We start from the raw sequence: 16,824 nt of genomic DNA, 5'->3' as shown, positions 1-16,824 counted from the left end.
AGGTAGTAATAATCAAACACCACCAACAAAAGACAAGACTCCTGCCAACAGAGAGGGCTTACACTCTGGTTTGGCAAACATGAATAACAAAGACAAATGGAAGCTTATGCAAGACAGTATATGATAAAGCATCTGGGGATTGAGGAAGTACAATGAGAATGTAAAAAGAAATTGTGGAAATTGATGAACAAAAACATCACTTACCAGTCAATGTCAATTGCATTACCAACAGGAAGAAAGGTACTCTTCCATCTCTAACAAGTAACAAGAAGGTTACTACTTTACTACCCAGCAGGAGATAGTCCCCTCACCTGGCAACAGCCCAGCCAATGAGAGACTGTCACAGTTCAGCCAATGAAATACCAGTACACTTCGAGCTCCTAGTTACTTCCGTTGGACACTTTGTTTATAATAGCCCCTCTGAACTCCCCCCTCTCCTCTATAACGCAACACTCCTCGGCTTCCTTCCCTGGACTTGTCTGTGGTCACCATAGATTGCATGTCCCAAACTGCAATTCTTTGCTGTTCTGAAATAAACCTGTTTTTCTGGTAAAATAACTAGCTGTTTTAATGGTTTAGGTCAACATAATGATGTCAGTACGGGCTTGAGTTGAACCCCAGTTAAAGAATTGATGGACTCCTGTAGCTAATTTAGTCCAGTAAGGATATTTTGCAATAGAAAACTTTGAAAGGTAAGAGCTCAATATCCAGGTATTCAACCCACTCAAAATGAACACAGTGAAGAATAGAGGCAGGAACAAAAGTGGGGAGCCGTCAGGTCGTGAAGGAGGCCAATCAGGCAGAAAAACATCGAACCTTTTCTTCTCTTTTCTCTATCCTTCATTGTTTTGTTACAGTGTTCTCCAAGCCAGTATTATTAGGCCAGAGAAAGAAATGCTGTGCTCTTACCTGGTTTCAAGAGGAAGGCATATGAGAAACCCCTAGTGATTACTAAGGATATTGGGGGTAGGTGGGGAAGAGGTAAAGGTTGAGAGCAGTAGAATATGCAGTGTTAACTACAGGGAGTTTTTTATACACTCGATAATTTATCGTCTAAACTATGAGGTACCAGGGATTTATTTGTAGACTTTGGGTATTTTATTATTTATTTTTTTTTTTTGAATTTTATTTTATTTTTATACAGCAGGTTCTTATTATTTATTTTACACATATTAGTGTATATATATCAATCCCAATCGCTGAATTCATCCCCCCACCCCACCCCCAACTGCCACTTTCCCCCCTTAGTGTCCGTACTTTTGTTCTCCACATCTGTGTCTGTATTTCTGCCCTGCACACCAGTTCATCGACTGGGTGTTTTAAGCAGCTCTGTAATGCTGCAGAGACTGAAGTAGCCTATAAAATTATGTTTTTATACACTATTTTCTAAGAACGTCAAATTGCTTTCTCAAGACCACCACATTACCATCTTTTTTTAAAGAGTAAATTTTGATTTATAGCTAGAGTCAGAACTTGGTATCTGTACTCTAATTCAGTTCTGGGATGTACTTCTGACCTATTGTTGTGAACACTTGGAAAACATTTGCTCCATGTTTGAGCAAACTATGTGTTAATATCCTTTCTTCCTCCTCCCCCGCACATTTTCTCTCTTGCTTCAGCAGATATGAAATTTGAACAGAAGGTCTTGAAGTTCCCAGTTTTATGCATTCTTTAAATATTTTAAAATAAATTTTATATTTAAAAACTTCTTCCCTCTACCCACAAATCCCCCACCCACCAATGAATAGCTTCAACTAAAGTGGCAAAAACTACTTTATTCTCTCCCAGGCTCATTACCCTAAGATTCCTTGATCAGAATTCTTTCTAATTAGGGCTCTCTCTCTCCCAAGCTACTGCGGCCTGAGGCCCTGTGGCTGATTTGCTCTGTGCTAAGGTTAGTCCTGATTTCCATGTCTTTGTTGAGCAAACATATGGGAAGGGACAAAATTGTACTTCACTGTCAAAAATGATTCAATAAAGTTCCACTTTTTATTTTTAAATAGCATCTTGAGAGAAAGTTTTATCCCTACTTGGCCCCTCATATGGTAGCAATCACCACAGGAGCACACAGCCCTCGTTGGTTATGAACTACCAGCCGGTCCACAATCAGCCCCCTTCAGATGTAACTGCCCACAGGTCAAAAGTGAGCAGTCGGTCCTAAACTTCCTGGATAGTCAAAAGACAGGTTGCTATCTCTGGGCTCCTTTTTACAACAATCTCTACCTTTAGGATGTGTCAGAATTGGGAAGGAGAAGAACCAAAACAATTCCTACATAATCATCCTACCCTACTGCCACCCACAGTAATCTCAAGGTTTTTGAAGTTTTTGAAATGAATGCATAAACAGTGCTCACTGTATGTGATACGCTAGGCACTCTTCAGAGCACTTTGGCAATACTGACTCACCTAATTCACTCCATCCTCATAATAACCTTAGGAAGTAGCTACCATTATTATCCCCAATTTACAGATGAGGACAGACATATAAAGAGGTTAAACAATTTGTCCAACATCACACAGCTAGTAAGATTTCCAGAAAAGGGAAATCAGGTCTTCCCCCCAAAAAGACAGATATTTGATTTTCCAAAAAACCGTGTGAATCCAATCAAATTAAAATATATTCCTGGGGATTCTTTTTTGTTTTCTATGCCTATAATTTATTCATCCCTAGAAATGTCAGGTTAGGGCAAAACTATAAATCAACTCTAGTTAACAAGAGGCAGTAGGATCGATAAGAAGATGGGTGCTGAAATTCTGAAAAAGTTCACCAGTGGTATCCTTTTGGTCAGGCTGTAGTAGCCAGGTGGATCAGCCTAATCTATAGAAAATTCCCTCTAAAAATCTTTTGCCTTCCCTATGGATTAAATTGCAACTCTACTACAGCAACAAGAACTTTTAGGACTTATCTTGCTTCTTACCTCTTGTCAGGTGGAAGATAAGAGAAGCTCTCTACTGAAGGCTTGATGGAAAATAGAAAGAGAAAAGAAGAATTAAAAGCAAAAATAAGTTAGGAATAAAAACTATGGAGTTTGTGCTTTAAAGAGGAACTAATACAATGAACAACCACTAGTTAGCCTAATATAGCAAAGACAGAGAAAGCACAAGTACTGATTGTGGTTTGATAAGGGAAAAGAATTGCAGTTATAGAGGAAATTAAATGTTTGAAAACCTAGATAAAATGATTGATTTTCTAGGAAGACAAACTACCAAAATTGACTTAAGAAGTGATAAAAATACTAACAGGTCAATAATCACGGAGGATATTAACAACGTTTTCAAAGAGCTATTTTCTGAAGTAGTGCCAAACTTGATTTCAAAATTAAATTATTTTATTCTTAAAAAAACCACATAATTCCTATGATATTTAATGTACCTCAGAATATAACAAAATACAACAAAATAAAGGAAGATTCCTAATTATTTTACAAATCCAGAGCAACATTTATACCAAATCCTGAGAAAGTTAACACACCAAAATGACAAAATTACACTAATTTCACTTTTTATGATCAACGAAAAAAAAAAACTCTAAACAAAACCCAGTAGTATATTGTGAGAATAATTCATTATGACCAAGTTTGACATTATTGAAAATCAAAGATATTCCAGCATTAGCATATCAATAATTGTAACTGACTGTTGGAATAGATCAATAGAACAATACCATATAATCCCTTTAGTAGATGCTTAAGAAGTATTTGATGAAATTCAACATTTCCATTACAAATGAGGATTATGTAATACTTAACTAAACATGAATTTATATTTATGCATGCACACATGTACCTATATACACACTAAATATATGTATAAAATACCAAAGGTCAATATGATGTTTAGACTTGATGGTGATATTGTAGAAGCATTGCAATTAAAGTCAAGATCAAATTAAGGGTAACTTTTATCATCAGTGCTATTTATTATGATTCTGGATGTGCTGACAAAGTTGGACACTAGTACTATGAATATTTAAAAAAAGAAAATACTATAATCATTTAAAGTTGATATGATTGTTACTATAAAATCCCAAATAAAATCAATTTGAATTTAATATGAGAACTTATTTATTTTTTAATTTTTTTTTTAGATGTTGGGGGCAGGAGTTTATTAATTAATTTATTTATTTTTGCTGTGTTGGGTCTTCGTTTCTGTGGGAGGGCTTTCTCTAGTTGTGGCAAGCGGGGGCCACTCTTCATCGTGGTGTGCGGGACTCTCACTATCGCGGCCCCTCTTGTTTTGGAGCACAGGCTCCAGACGCACAGGCTCAGTAGTTGTGGCTCACGGGCCTAGTTGCTCCGTGGCATGTGGGATCCTCCCAGACCGGGGCTTGAACCCGTGTCCCCTGCATTAGCAGGAAGATTCTCAACCACTGTGCCACCAGAGAAGCCCAATATGAGAACTTACTGAAGATTTTTTATATCCTAAACAATGACTCAGAAGAAAATTTAATGAAAAAATCCTACTTTCTATGGCCATAAAACCATAAAAATTATTGAGAATAAACTTAATACAGAGGTTGTAGAAATTATGAACTAATGAAGACTTGAAGAAAGTGACATATTTTGTTCTGGAATCAGATAATTCAATGTTGTAAAGCTATCAATGTTTCCTACATAAATCTAGAACCGAAACACTGCTCTCCCATAAAAATACCAACCAACTTATTTTAGAATTGATTTGGAAGAATAAATATACAATAATGCACAGATAAATCTTAAGTGTAATCAGGGCTTAATAAACCTACCTAATATAAAGACATAAACTGATTAACAGAGTATGGTGCTGGCCAAAAAATAGATCAGTGGAACAGAAGAGAGAGCTCCAAAATAAACCCAAGAATATGTGGGAATTTCATGTGTATAAAAATGACATTTTAATTTAGTAGAAAATAGCCATTAACTAAGTGTCAATGGGACAATAGGAAGCAATTTGAAATAAAGCTAGAGCCTTTATTTCTTACACAAAATTCAGAGTGGATCAAATATTTTAATGTAAACAATGAAAACACAAAAGTTCTAGGACAGGACTTCCCTGGTGGCACAGTGGTTAAGAATCTGCCTGCCAATGCAGGGGACATGGGTTTGAGCCTTGGTCCGGGAAGATCCCACATGTCACGGAGCAACTAAGCCTGTGCGCCACAACTACTGATCCTGTGCTCTAGAGCCCCTGAATCACAACTACTAAGCCCACGTGCCACAACTACTTAAGCCCGAAAGCCTAGAGCCCGTGCTCCACAATAAGAGAAGTCACTGTAATGAGAAGCCCATGCACACAGCAATAAAGAGTAGTCCCCGCTCGCTGCAACTAGAGAAAGCCCACGTGCAGCAACGAAGACCCAACAGAGCCAAAAATAATAATAAATAAATTTATTTTGAAAAAATGTTCTAGGAGAAAATTTAAGTGGATGCAACTTGCTGGTAGGAAATGCTTAAAATATGACAAAATCTGAAAGTCATAAAAACACTGATAATTTTAAATAAAAATAAAAATCACCTATTAGCTTACCTTAAACAACATAAACTGATAGGCAACAACTTTAGAAGAAACCAATTTCAGTATAACTAGAAACCAAAGGACCAATATCCATAATATACAAAACACCTAAATATCAATGAGGAAAAGATAAATAACTCACAGTCCTCAAAATTATTAATAAGGTTTTAAAAATTTAATCAGAGAGCTCACTGTTTGTGTCCTATGATAAGACATTTATTGTTTCTGGGAGTTTAAATTAGCACAACCTCCTATAAGGCAATCTGGCAATATCTAGTAAAATAAGAAATATTAATAATTTTGACCTAGTAATTGCACTTAGTGAACATTTGTATCAGTGCAGAAAGACATTTCCCCCCCCAAATTGTCAGACATTGGAAACAGCCTGAATGCCCATTTGTGAGGGTTGCATATATATGCTATAGTGTATCTCTATACATGGAGATAGGTTTCCATGTGTGGAAACGGTAGTAATTCTAATATATATATATATATATATATATATATATATACACATATATAATGTAACATAATTATAGAGTATAGGTCTTGTGTAGATTATTTACTGCTATAACCCACAGCCTAGAACACTGATGTTCAATAAATGTTTGCATGTTGAATTAATAAATGTTAAAAGTCAACTGTAAAATGACATGCAGTGTAAAATCATATACAAATAAAAAGTCTATCTCTAACAGTAGCATAGTATTCTTCAAGAGATTTTCACTTCCTAATTTGTCAATGTCTATAATTTTCATTTTAATAAACATGCAAATATCTATGATTAAAATATTAAGAGGAGAGAGCACTTCTCTATGCCTCTATACTAAAGCTATGCTATTTGGTCCCACCTAAACTTAAATTTGTTGGGATTAAATTAACATTAGGTAGTGGGATACAGTATTACAGAACGATGTTATATTCTGGGAAAAGGAATAAAAGAAGAGCATGGTTAAGGAATTTTCATTAAAGAAACCAAATATGATCGAGACAAGACAGTGAAAAGAGCTTTACCAAGCACCTTCACATACACATTCATTTAATTCTCATAGTATTATTTGTCTTTTAAAAACGAGAAGAGTAATGTCTAGAAAGAAGACAAGACCCCAAATCAGTACTGGAGAATCAAGACTTGAACTTGCTTTAATCACCCCATTCTATTTCTAGTGCTATGACAATTATCACTATGTAGCAGGTGCCTCTAGCTGGGGAGATGGTTTCTTTTTGGGTGGTGGAGAAAGAAGAGGGGGAGGCGGGGGATTGGATGTGGAAGCCCAAATTTCTATCTAAAACATATTTGTATAGCCTACTAGTTATTATATTACCATGGCTACTTGTTTACTTGCAATATTTTTTTTCACCCATAAAGAAAAATTGAGACTTTGAGTCAGACTACTAAGGCACTGTTTTTCTGCTCAAAATAAAGCTCGCTCGTCTCCTGTGCAGTCAAATTTCAATTTGTAAAGATTATAAATCAAACATGAACACATGCTGATCCAAATGTAAAGAAACTGCAAGAAAAAATATGGTGTTTCCATTTCTGTATTGTTTGGTCTGCTTGGACACATGCCTATGAGTGAGTTTTTATTTATAAAGACACAGGATAGATTGTATATTATTCTTCTGATGGGGGGAAATTCACAGGCTTTATGCACAGAGTATTATATTTCTGGGCATCAAAATTACTTTCTACCTGTATTAAATCCCTGTGTTTCCATAATGAAAAGAAAGCCTTTGTGCTCTCATGAATGATACTGTGCAATTTATAATCAAAGGTTATGAATTTCCACTTTGCAGCATTCCCTTTTCAAACACCTACAGACTTTCAATATGCGTTCCAACTGCACTTACAGAGATAACAATCTCATCCTAATAATGCCCTAATATTGTATTACAAGGAAGAACACAATATTAGGTTGGAATGAAACACAGTTTTTCTCCAATGAAGAAAACTGGAAAAACAAAAACAGAAAACTCAACTTGTTTCATTTCTTACTTTTAGGAGAAGCTTTAGAAATAATTTGCTTTACTTTTCAATCACTGACTCCCCAGCTGTTCGGAGGCAGAAGGGAAAAATATGAGTATATTGCAACTGCTATTGAATTTTAATTCTCCTCTGTGAATTCCAGTCAGAAATTCTCATGATTGGTACTTTATTTATTGGTAGCTTATTTGGAGAGAAGCTCTATGCGAGCATTCAGATTCATTTAAGAAAAATATGTAAGCCATGGACACAAAATGGTTTCCAGCTTTGGGGAAACAAGTTTACCGTGATAATACCATACATTTACTATAAGAATTCAGTTGCTCTGTACTTCGATTTCCAGCAAATTCAATAACCTGGAGCCAGGAATCCAGATGTAACAGGAAACAGAAGCCACATGCAACATGAAAGGATCAGACAAGAAAAGTTATGCCTCTAAGAGGGTCCCATACGTTCCTACTTAAAATCTCTTAGTTTTCACCTTTGCACACAACCTTAACAAGTCATATTTCTTTATGTCTACTCTTTTTTCTTCAGTGTCCACCTGATAGAATGGTCATTTTAAAACACAAGATTGTTTACGCTACTTCCAGCATAAAACTTGTGCACATAGGATATGCCCAATATGTGTTTGTGGAAATGAATTACTTCTTTTTCTGTAAAATAAGCTCCATTGAAATGACAGAATAAATTCTAAATTACATGCCAGTGTACATAACTATTTATAATTAAAAGACAAAATTGACTCTGGATTTGAGGAAATAGACGATACAAGGTAGTATGTCCAGATGACTAACCATTACTGATTTGAAGCCCTACTTTCTAATGAATCATTTACTAAAATAGAAAAGATCTTTACTGAAACAAATATCTAAGAAGATTTGGGGATTCTATCCTTGCTTGCTGGGTCTAAAGGTTTTTCTCCCATTTCCTCTTACATACCTCTTAATTATGTATTAAGGGGAACAATAATATCAGACATGATGGCCTCAAAGTACACAATATCCTCCCTAAACTGGAGGCAAGTCCAGAAAATGCTACTCCCTTCAACAGAAACTAAAGGGAGTCAGTATAATTCAGTGAGAGTAACCACTCTAAGGAATGTTTTTTTTAAACATGCAGTAGATCCAATTAGCATTGTTAAAGAAACTACTATGCACCAGGCAGTGTAGTAGGCATTTTAAAATAGATGCTCTCATTCAATCCCAAATTATCCACATCCATTTTATCACACAGGCATTTTAATCCCAATTTTGCAAATGAAGTTCACAGAGATTGAAATTTTCCAGTGAAAATAATACATCTCTCAAACCTCAGGCAGATGAAAATATAATTTATAAAAGTTTTTTCTGGGATATTATAAAGGAAAAATAAATTGCTTATTTGCATTGAATCTAGGAAGATGAATATCAGACAGGAATAATTTATTAGTACTTAGCCAATAATATCCAGTATATATATGTAATATATATAATACCCATATATATATAAATATCCACTGCCTCAGGTAAACTTGAGCATACCAACTGCTAAAAGAATGAGCTCTTTGCAGGAGGAAGGATGTACTTCCAGGCTGCTTAGATGAATCATACTGCTGATGATAATGATGGTAATGCTATATTATACCGTAACTTACTGAGCACTTTCTAGATGAGAAAACTGGAGCTCAGGGAGTGTAAAGAAGTTCTGAGAGGAACAAAAACTTTGGATTGAGGTAACTGTGAGTCCAAGCTCATGTTCATTACTCTAGCATGGGTACTACAACTGTCCAAACTGCCTGCCCCATATCCATGCCCCTGCCCTAATTCTGTGCTCACCCAGCAACCTCCTGGTTACACATTTGGTCTCCCAAGTACTTAGCTAAGATATTAGCCTAGATAATGAAGATTCGAGCACTTTGAAGGTGGCCACACATATTGTACCTAAATGGATTGGCCTTGTTAATTTACTAACTACACAGGATAAGTTTAATTATTTTGACTCTTATTTCCCTCCGAGTCTTCTTACTCTGGTAGCAAATGAAAAAAATCATGTTTTTGTGACTGAAAAGCTCAGAAACAGAAAAGACTGCCTTCCTATGAACCCCAACAGCTCAGGTTGTCTCTTTTTGTAATTCTGAGTAGTTTGTCAACAGTGGTTTTCTCACAGTCTGCAGACGCAACGGGAAGGCTTCTAATGAAGTGCCTTACACTCCTGCCAAGTTTATCCACAGGAATTTCCTCAGAGGAGACGTTGCTATCAGAAGCAAAATCTCTGAAGTACTGATGAAGAGCCCTGGGTAACAGAAACGTAGTAAAGGAAAGTCAGAGAAAGAAGGGCCCTTCAAGATGGTTAGGGAGCCTGCAAGACAAGGAAGCAGGCCTCACCTCTCCCCAGCCATTTCCTCCCTCAGCATGTTGCTGTCTTTCCTTCAGCTTATCTCCTCCTTCTCTTTCAAAATTGGAGCTCAGCAGAGCATGTCTAACGACAAGGCTATGAGTGAGAGGGAAGCTTCTATTAAGATACTTCTGGGGGTGACAAGGAAGGGCCAACCTTGGCATAGACAAGAGGGGATTGCCCTTCCAACTGCTATTTCCACTTAGAGCTCCTTGGCAGGAGAGTACAGCAATTCCCAAGGATGCTCTAAGAATGAGTTTCAGAGGAAACAATCTGACTGTGCAGTTACAATACAGCTAAGGAACCATCCTTCACAAAGTACCCATTAAGGAGGAATTGGCTAGCTCCAATTTTCACTTCCACTGTATATACTTATAAAGGACCAGCTTCAGAAACAAGTCTTTATTTAGCTTATTCCTCATTCCTTTATTTTGTTTGCAAAGTATGTGTATAACAGAATGCTATATAAATTAGTAAAAGGCTCAAACAGAAAAATAAGAGTACAACAATAAAACAGCTAAAAGAAAGTTGTACACAGACCTACATATGAGGACAGACTTGAATAATTGCTAAATTCTCAGATAATTCATCATTTTCATGCTTGATTTAAGGGCATAACAAATTGCTTCACACGTGCATAAAAATGGTGACTGTCAATATTTTCTTGTTTTGTCACCTGGACTGCAAATCGGCATAGAATGGAAAATATTTTAATTCTGTTTTGTGAATTATTTAAAAAGTGATCTGCACAGTATTTTCCCATATGTATTATAAGTGTGTAAATGTCTGAGTTGAATCCACAGAGAACTGAAATACTGAAATAATGTTATGGTACATTTTAAAATGAAAGTTCCCTTTGCTCAAAAATAGTAACAGAAAAGGTATCTAATTCTTTGTTTCAAACAAGTTTTAATGGGCAGATTTCCTTTATTCTTAGATAATTAATTTATGAACTTTTTTCTGATATAAATTTTATTGATTTTCATATCTGAACATTAGAAAAAATATTAATTTGAAAATACAAATAAACTTTTAAATTTCTTTATAGCCTTCTGGGATTTCCTGGGATTAATTATTTACAAATCTGATAAAAAAAACAAATGATGTTTCTTGCTTTACTTGATTGCTTAGCTAAATAAAGACAATAAAAATGATCTCAAATAAGCTTCAGTAACTGAAAACAGTTGATATAACTGAATATATTTCCTGTCACCTTTATTTTGCTTGCAACGTATATATATAATAGAATGCAATACTGACATTATTGTAATAAGATTAGAGCAAAGAGCAAAATAAGAGTAAAACAATAAAACAGCTAAAAGAAAGCTGCACACAGACATATATATGAGGACAGACCTGAATAACTGCTAAATTCTAAATTTTCATGCTTGATTTAAGGGGAAAACACACTGCTTCACACATGTATTAAAATGGTGATTGTAAATATTTTCATATTTTATTAAAAAGCTGAGTTTCTGTTCAGAGAAAACTGACTAGGAGATCCCCCTAACCCAAACTCATTGAACAGGAACTCATGGTTCAGACGATTGCTGACATGGTGTGACGATGGCCCAGCTGTCAGTGAATACAGTTCCCTGGGAATGTGCTGCCTTAAAAAAGGGAATCTACATCAGTTGTGGAAAAAAAAACACTAGTGACTAGGATGATTGTCTAGTGGTCCAGGCAGCAGGGAAGATCTGCTGAACTGAGCATGTCAACGTACTGCTTCTGCTGATGGCAGTCTAGTGGAGTCCAACTGAAATAATGTCCATCTTGTGCAATATTATGAGAGAGGGTTCTGGCTTACAGTGGTTTTCTGTGAGGGGGCCCACTCATTAGAAGGAATAATGACACCCCCCCCCGCCAGACCTACTGTATTAAAAAATAAGTGAAAAAGATGAAGAAAAACTGAAACAGCAAATTCTGGCTGCCAAATTATTTACTCCCTGACCCACATCTAGTGATATGGACAACATAACATGCTAATTATCTACTACCTTTCTGTGACTTTATATCAGGCTCCACTCATCAAACTCACATTTGCAGATTGTCCTGTTAAAGATAAATGTCAGAATCTCTGTCTTTTCTGTTTCACCTTTACCTCCTCCTCCGCTCATGCCCCTCATCTCTGCAATTTGATACTCTGCAAATGTGCATTGTTAATTCTTTCATCTTTCTACAGCCATTCATTTATTCACTGAGTATTTAATGATAGTTTCTAAAGAGAGGTAAGTTGTTCTTCTTTTGTTCATTATTCTGTGTTCAGTGCCTGGAACAGTACTTGATGATATCAAATAGTAGTTACTGAATGAATGAATGAATGGTCAGGCACCATACTGATTGCTGGCTTGTGGCTGCACATTACCATTAATCAGACTCTTTAATCCACTGGGATTCTACTATCTTCTTGATTCTCTTACTACTATTTTGAATATTCATGTCCCTGCACAGTGTTTGATGTTATTCAATCTTCCAGTTCCCTATCTTTCCAGGGTTTTCAGGTGGGGACTTCCCCATCAACCCTGGGGCCCACAAAATCTCATCCATTGCATCAATAGCTGGAACACTGCACCAATGTTCCAGACAAAGGCTGAAGGACAGAGAGGGCAAGATGAATAATATACATACATACTATTTTACAAAGTGAAGGAACTTCTAATAGGCTCTAAGTTGTATAAACACAACTTTGCTCTTATTTGTAAAAACTAACGGGCAATACCATCATGCAAGTAAAGTCAAATGTGCCTTAGAACACCAGGACCGCTTGGGGGGAAAAAAAAAAAAAGAGCTCATAGCAGGTAGGGGAACAAGATCAGGATTCATGATGTTAAGAATATAAGAGGAAAAAAATGTTGGCAATGAACTTTAATATTGTTATCCACAGTTATTTTTCCAATTAATGTACAAATGATATAAGTATAATGATTTTTCATTTGAAAACAAGTGAAAGAAGTACATATTTTAAACACAAACTCATTAAAAATTACTTGGTACCAGTATAAACTAAAAGATAGTATTAGTCTCATTTGCTGAAAAAAAAAAGACAAATCGAGTGACCTTCCTAAAGCTAGAAAGGAAAACAATTATTACAGTTTCCCATCTATATTTATATTGAAAATCTAGTGAGAAGGATTCGCAACAGCTAAGGTATGGAAACAATCTAAGTGTCCACCAGTGCATGAATGGATAAAGAAAATGTGTTATGTAAATGTGTGTGTGTGTGTATATACTTATCTATAGGTATCTATGTGTGTACACACACACAGTGGAATATTGTTCAGCCTTAACAAAAAGAAGGAAATCTTGCCATTTCCGACAACATGGATGAACCTGGAGGACACAATGCTAAGTAAAATAAGCCAGACACAGCAAGACAAATACGGCATGATCTCACTTCTATGTGGAATCTAAAATAGTCTAACTCATAAAAGCAAAGAGTAGAATGGTGGTCACCATAGGCTAAGGGCAGGGGGAAATGGGGAGACATTGGTTGAAGGGTACAAAGGTTCTGTTATACAGGATCAGGAAATTCTGGAGCTCTAATATACAGCATGGCTACTTTAGTTAATAATATACTGTATTATATAATGGAAATTTGCTAACAGGAGTTGATCTTAGCAACACACACACACCAAACTTACTGTGTGAAGTGATGGGCATGTGGTAATAACTTCACAATGTATATGTATATCAAAACATCACTTATATTCCTTAAATACACACAATTTTTATTTGTCAAGTATACTTCAATAGCACTAGGAGAAAAATATGCTACAACAACAACAACTATCCCTAATAGTAAAGTGGAAGCCATATTCTGAGAAATCCAGGAAGAATTGAGTGGTCTCCTATAAATTCAAAATGTCTTTGGAGTTTTATCTTATATCCTACAATTTCAAAAACAGTTTGGATCAAATTCCGTAATATATCCATATTTTTCCTGCACTTTTTCGGGAACATATGACAGAAACCAAGATCAAACTAATTTAGGCAAAAAGGGGATCTTCATTAAAATACAGGAAGAGCAAGATACTTGCATCACATTAAGTGCCCCCGGCTTCGCTTCTACACATGAAGGAGGCAGTCTTTCATGTCCCAGTATTGTTGAAAAGCCACAAGAAAAGGCTCTGACTCACCTGGCTTAGGTCAGATATACACCAGATCAACCACCTGGAGCTAAGGAGGCAGAACTATGGTGTAATATGGAAGCCTTCTCAGAAACACATGGCTTCTATAAAGGAATAAGCCTTTCCCCATTCAAGGAAGAAACGCTAAGGAGCTCAAACGGCAATAGCAATTCTACTACGCTTTTCACAAATGTGAAATGTAATTATTTATTTACTGTGGTTTAAAATTTGTGTTTTAGGAAGACATTTTGCATTTTCTCTGCATTATTTTATCTCCTTATGTACTACTCTCTATTCTGGAGAAGGCTCAGCGGTGGCAGTCTTAATGGGGTTCTAGGGTCCCACCACGTGGCCGTAGAAGCTATCACTTACACGAGTCTTAATTTAGATATGATTGTTCATGTGTGTTAGCACAACCGTAATACAGTAGAGCATAGATAAGACTAGCATGGGCATGTGGGAGAATACTTTTTGAGTGCACTGTTAAACACTGGTGAGAATAAGGTGGAGGGACGGTGTTGCTCGTGGAAAGCCAAGTGCGGGGGTGCTCTGAGGAACAGGTTGAGGTGTTTAGATTTTACTCCCTCAGCAACAAGATACGTTAGAAATTTTAAAGCTGGAGAGACTTACATTCATATTTGTGTTTTAGTAAGTAACTCTCTAAGGAATGTGAAAGGTCAACCAAAGGAGCCAGAAACCAGAGGCAGAACAGTCACTGAATTAGTCTATTATAAATATTCCAGACAAGAGGACACTGAAAAGGAGGCCTCAATAGAAACTGTGGTGAACTGGGGTTGAGTAAGAGAGAACAGTCAAAGGTAAGGGTGACTGACTGGGAGCTACTGGGAAGAACATCACACTAAGAGAATGGATCATTTGTAGATACTTTGTGGTCACCTGAAATTAATGTGACACAAATGCAAAGTCTCCCTGCTTTTTTTTGATACGTTGTAACAACATTTGAAACAATCCAACAGTTTAAAACTTTCCGAAGGAATTTAAAACGCACTCAAAATAACCTGTAGAATTCAGAAGGAAAGATATGGAAAAACTGAAATCACAGGCCTAAGGGCAACGTGTGATGGTACCATATGCTGTTTCTTTCAATAACTTTTTGGCTTGTTCTTATGCAAAGACAAAAATAAAAAAAAATAAGAATACATGTTCAAAGACCCACTAGCAGCATCAAGATCAGGAGGCTGAGTTACTTTTCCTTCTCTGTGGACTCTAGGGTCCGCCCCATTCAGTAATCACCACCACACCCACCACAAACCTATGGCACAGTTTCCTGCCTCAACAGGCGCTGACTTGCCTAATTACAATTCACTGGACTTCGCTGAAACTCTGTTAAGAATTGTTCCACTGATTTGACTTCCTGGTGTAACCAAGAATGGTTCCACAGCAGCCCAAAATTAAGATTTCTTTTGGCCCTGGCTTGTCACATTGCATCAAGATATGATTAAGTAGGTCAGCACACACTTGTTCAGGAAATGATTCTGCCTGTACTTTTACCTAAAGTCAAAAATGTCAAAATCATCAGGAAAAACACTTGCTTTAAACTTTAGAAATTATTCTTTGTGTAAATGCAGTAAAAAATATTCCACTAGCCCTATCATAGATTGGAATTAACACTTCCGACAACTTTTAAAAAGTGGATGGTGCCTATATATATTTTTCATTTTTATCCCTACTAGAGGTGACTATTTTGACCTTTGCAGGTACTTTACAAACTTAGGATTCATGACCTTTCATTCACCAATTCACTAGATATTCACATATCACTGAAAATGTGTCAGGCACTATACTAGATATTACGGTAAAATATAAGATGATAATGAATATATTAATTTAAATGTTACTATTCTAAGAATTTTACATTTATTTACTTATTAAATTTTCTTAAAATGTTATGAAATCTAGAAACTTTTAACAACTACATTTTAGAGATGAAAATATAGAAGCATAGAGAGATTAAATAATTTGTTTACAGATACACAGCTAAAAAAGTGTTGAAGCTAAGATCTGGGGCCAGGTCATCTGTTCCGAGAGCCATTCTATGGTAAAAGATGAATAATACTGAATAACACTGGAGCATTAGAGATAAATGTCTCTACAGTAAAAAGGAAGCAAAGATCACCTTGAACATTGGGAAATCCAAAAAGCCATCAGAGGGGGCAACGTTTGCAAAGTACTGGGACTAGTTTACGCCTTTGAGTTGGCTGGTCCACTCCCATACATGTGGCTGGCACTACTGCATCAGGGTAAGCTCTTGACATCTCGGCTAAGGGTTCCAGCCCCAAGCCTTGAACTACTCCTCCAATCCCCTTGCACTTTCCTGACTGGTTTCACGTCTCCTGTCTCCTTGGCTCCCTGTCTCTCGCCTAGTATACTGATAGAGGGCTCCCATTCATCACATTGAATTATTGCTGAATATTTCTCCTTCCTTAACAATTTTGACTTTCAGTTGAGTATGACTCCCACTGGCCCTTGGGCAAGCTTTGCCTCCAGTCACTCGGGCTCTTTGATGCCGTGAAGCACCAATGTCATCTCCGGGCAGCTTCTAGGTTGGGCCCTTCTTCCTCCCAGTGAATCCCTAAAACGTGAAACTAGACATAAAGGCCTCTTAATTTTTCACTTTGTTTCTAATTTTGACAAAGACACTTTAAGTGCAAACCCAAACTTCTAAAATAAGGACAAATACAAAGTCATAAAATTTACAGTTTCTCTAAAGAACAATATTTCTTATGGTTCATTGTACAACATTTGTTCAAACCAGAAGTGGATCAATAGTGTTTTATTGGTCCTTTTCATGCTAGACCTTTGTTAATGTACACTAAATTTTGT

General features: G+C 36.4%; 1 protein-coding gene across 14 annotated transcripts in view; it reads right to left on the bottom strand.

Moving 5' to 3' along the window:
• The window catches only part of LINGO2 (leucine rich repeat and Ig domain containing 2), a 1,237,500-nt gene that overhangs the window by 187,105 nt on the left and 1,033,571 nt on the right, over positions 1-16,824 (bottom strand). For 2 of the 14 annotated variants that reach the window (XM_067041374.1, XM_067041382.1), the window contains one exon: positions 2,919-2,959. The exons of the other annotated variants lie outside the window; for them this stretch is intronic. The gene's annotated coding sequence lies outside the window, so the exon portion shown is untranslated. The remainder of the gene's footprint in view (positions 1-2,918; positions 2,960-16,824) is intronic. 14 annotated transcript variants of the gene reach the window in all.

The sequence above is a fragment of the Kogia breviceps genome, chromosome 8 (genome assembly GCF_026419965.1).
Source record: "Kogia breviceps isolate mKogBre1 chromosome 8, mKogBre1 haplotype 1, whole genome shotgun sequence".
NCBI classification, from domain to species: domain Eukaryota; kingdom Metazoa; phylum Chordata; class Mammalia; order Artiodactyla; family Physeteridae; genus Kogia; species Kogia breviceps.
Note: the sequence above shows the minus strand (reverse complement) of the source record. Positions and strands in the feature narration are given on the sequence as shown.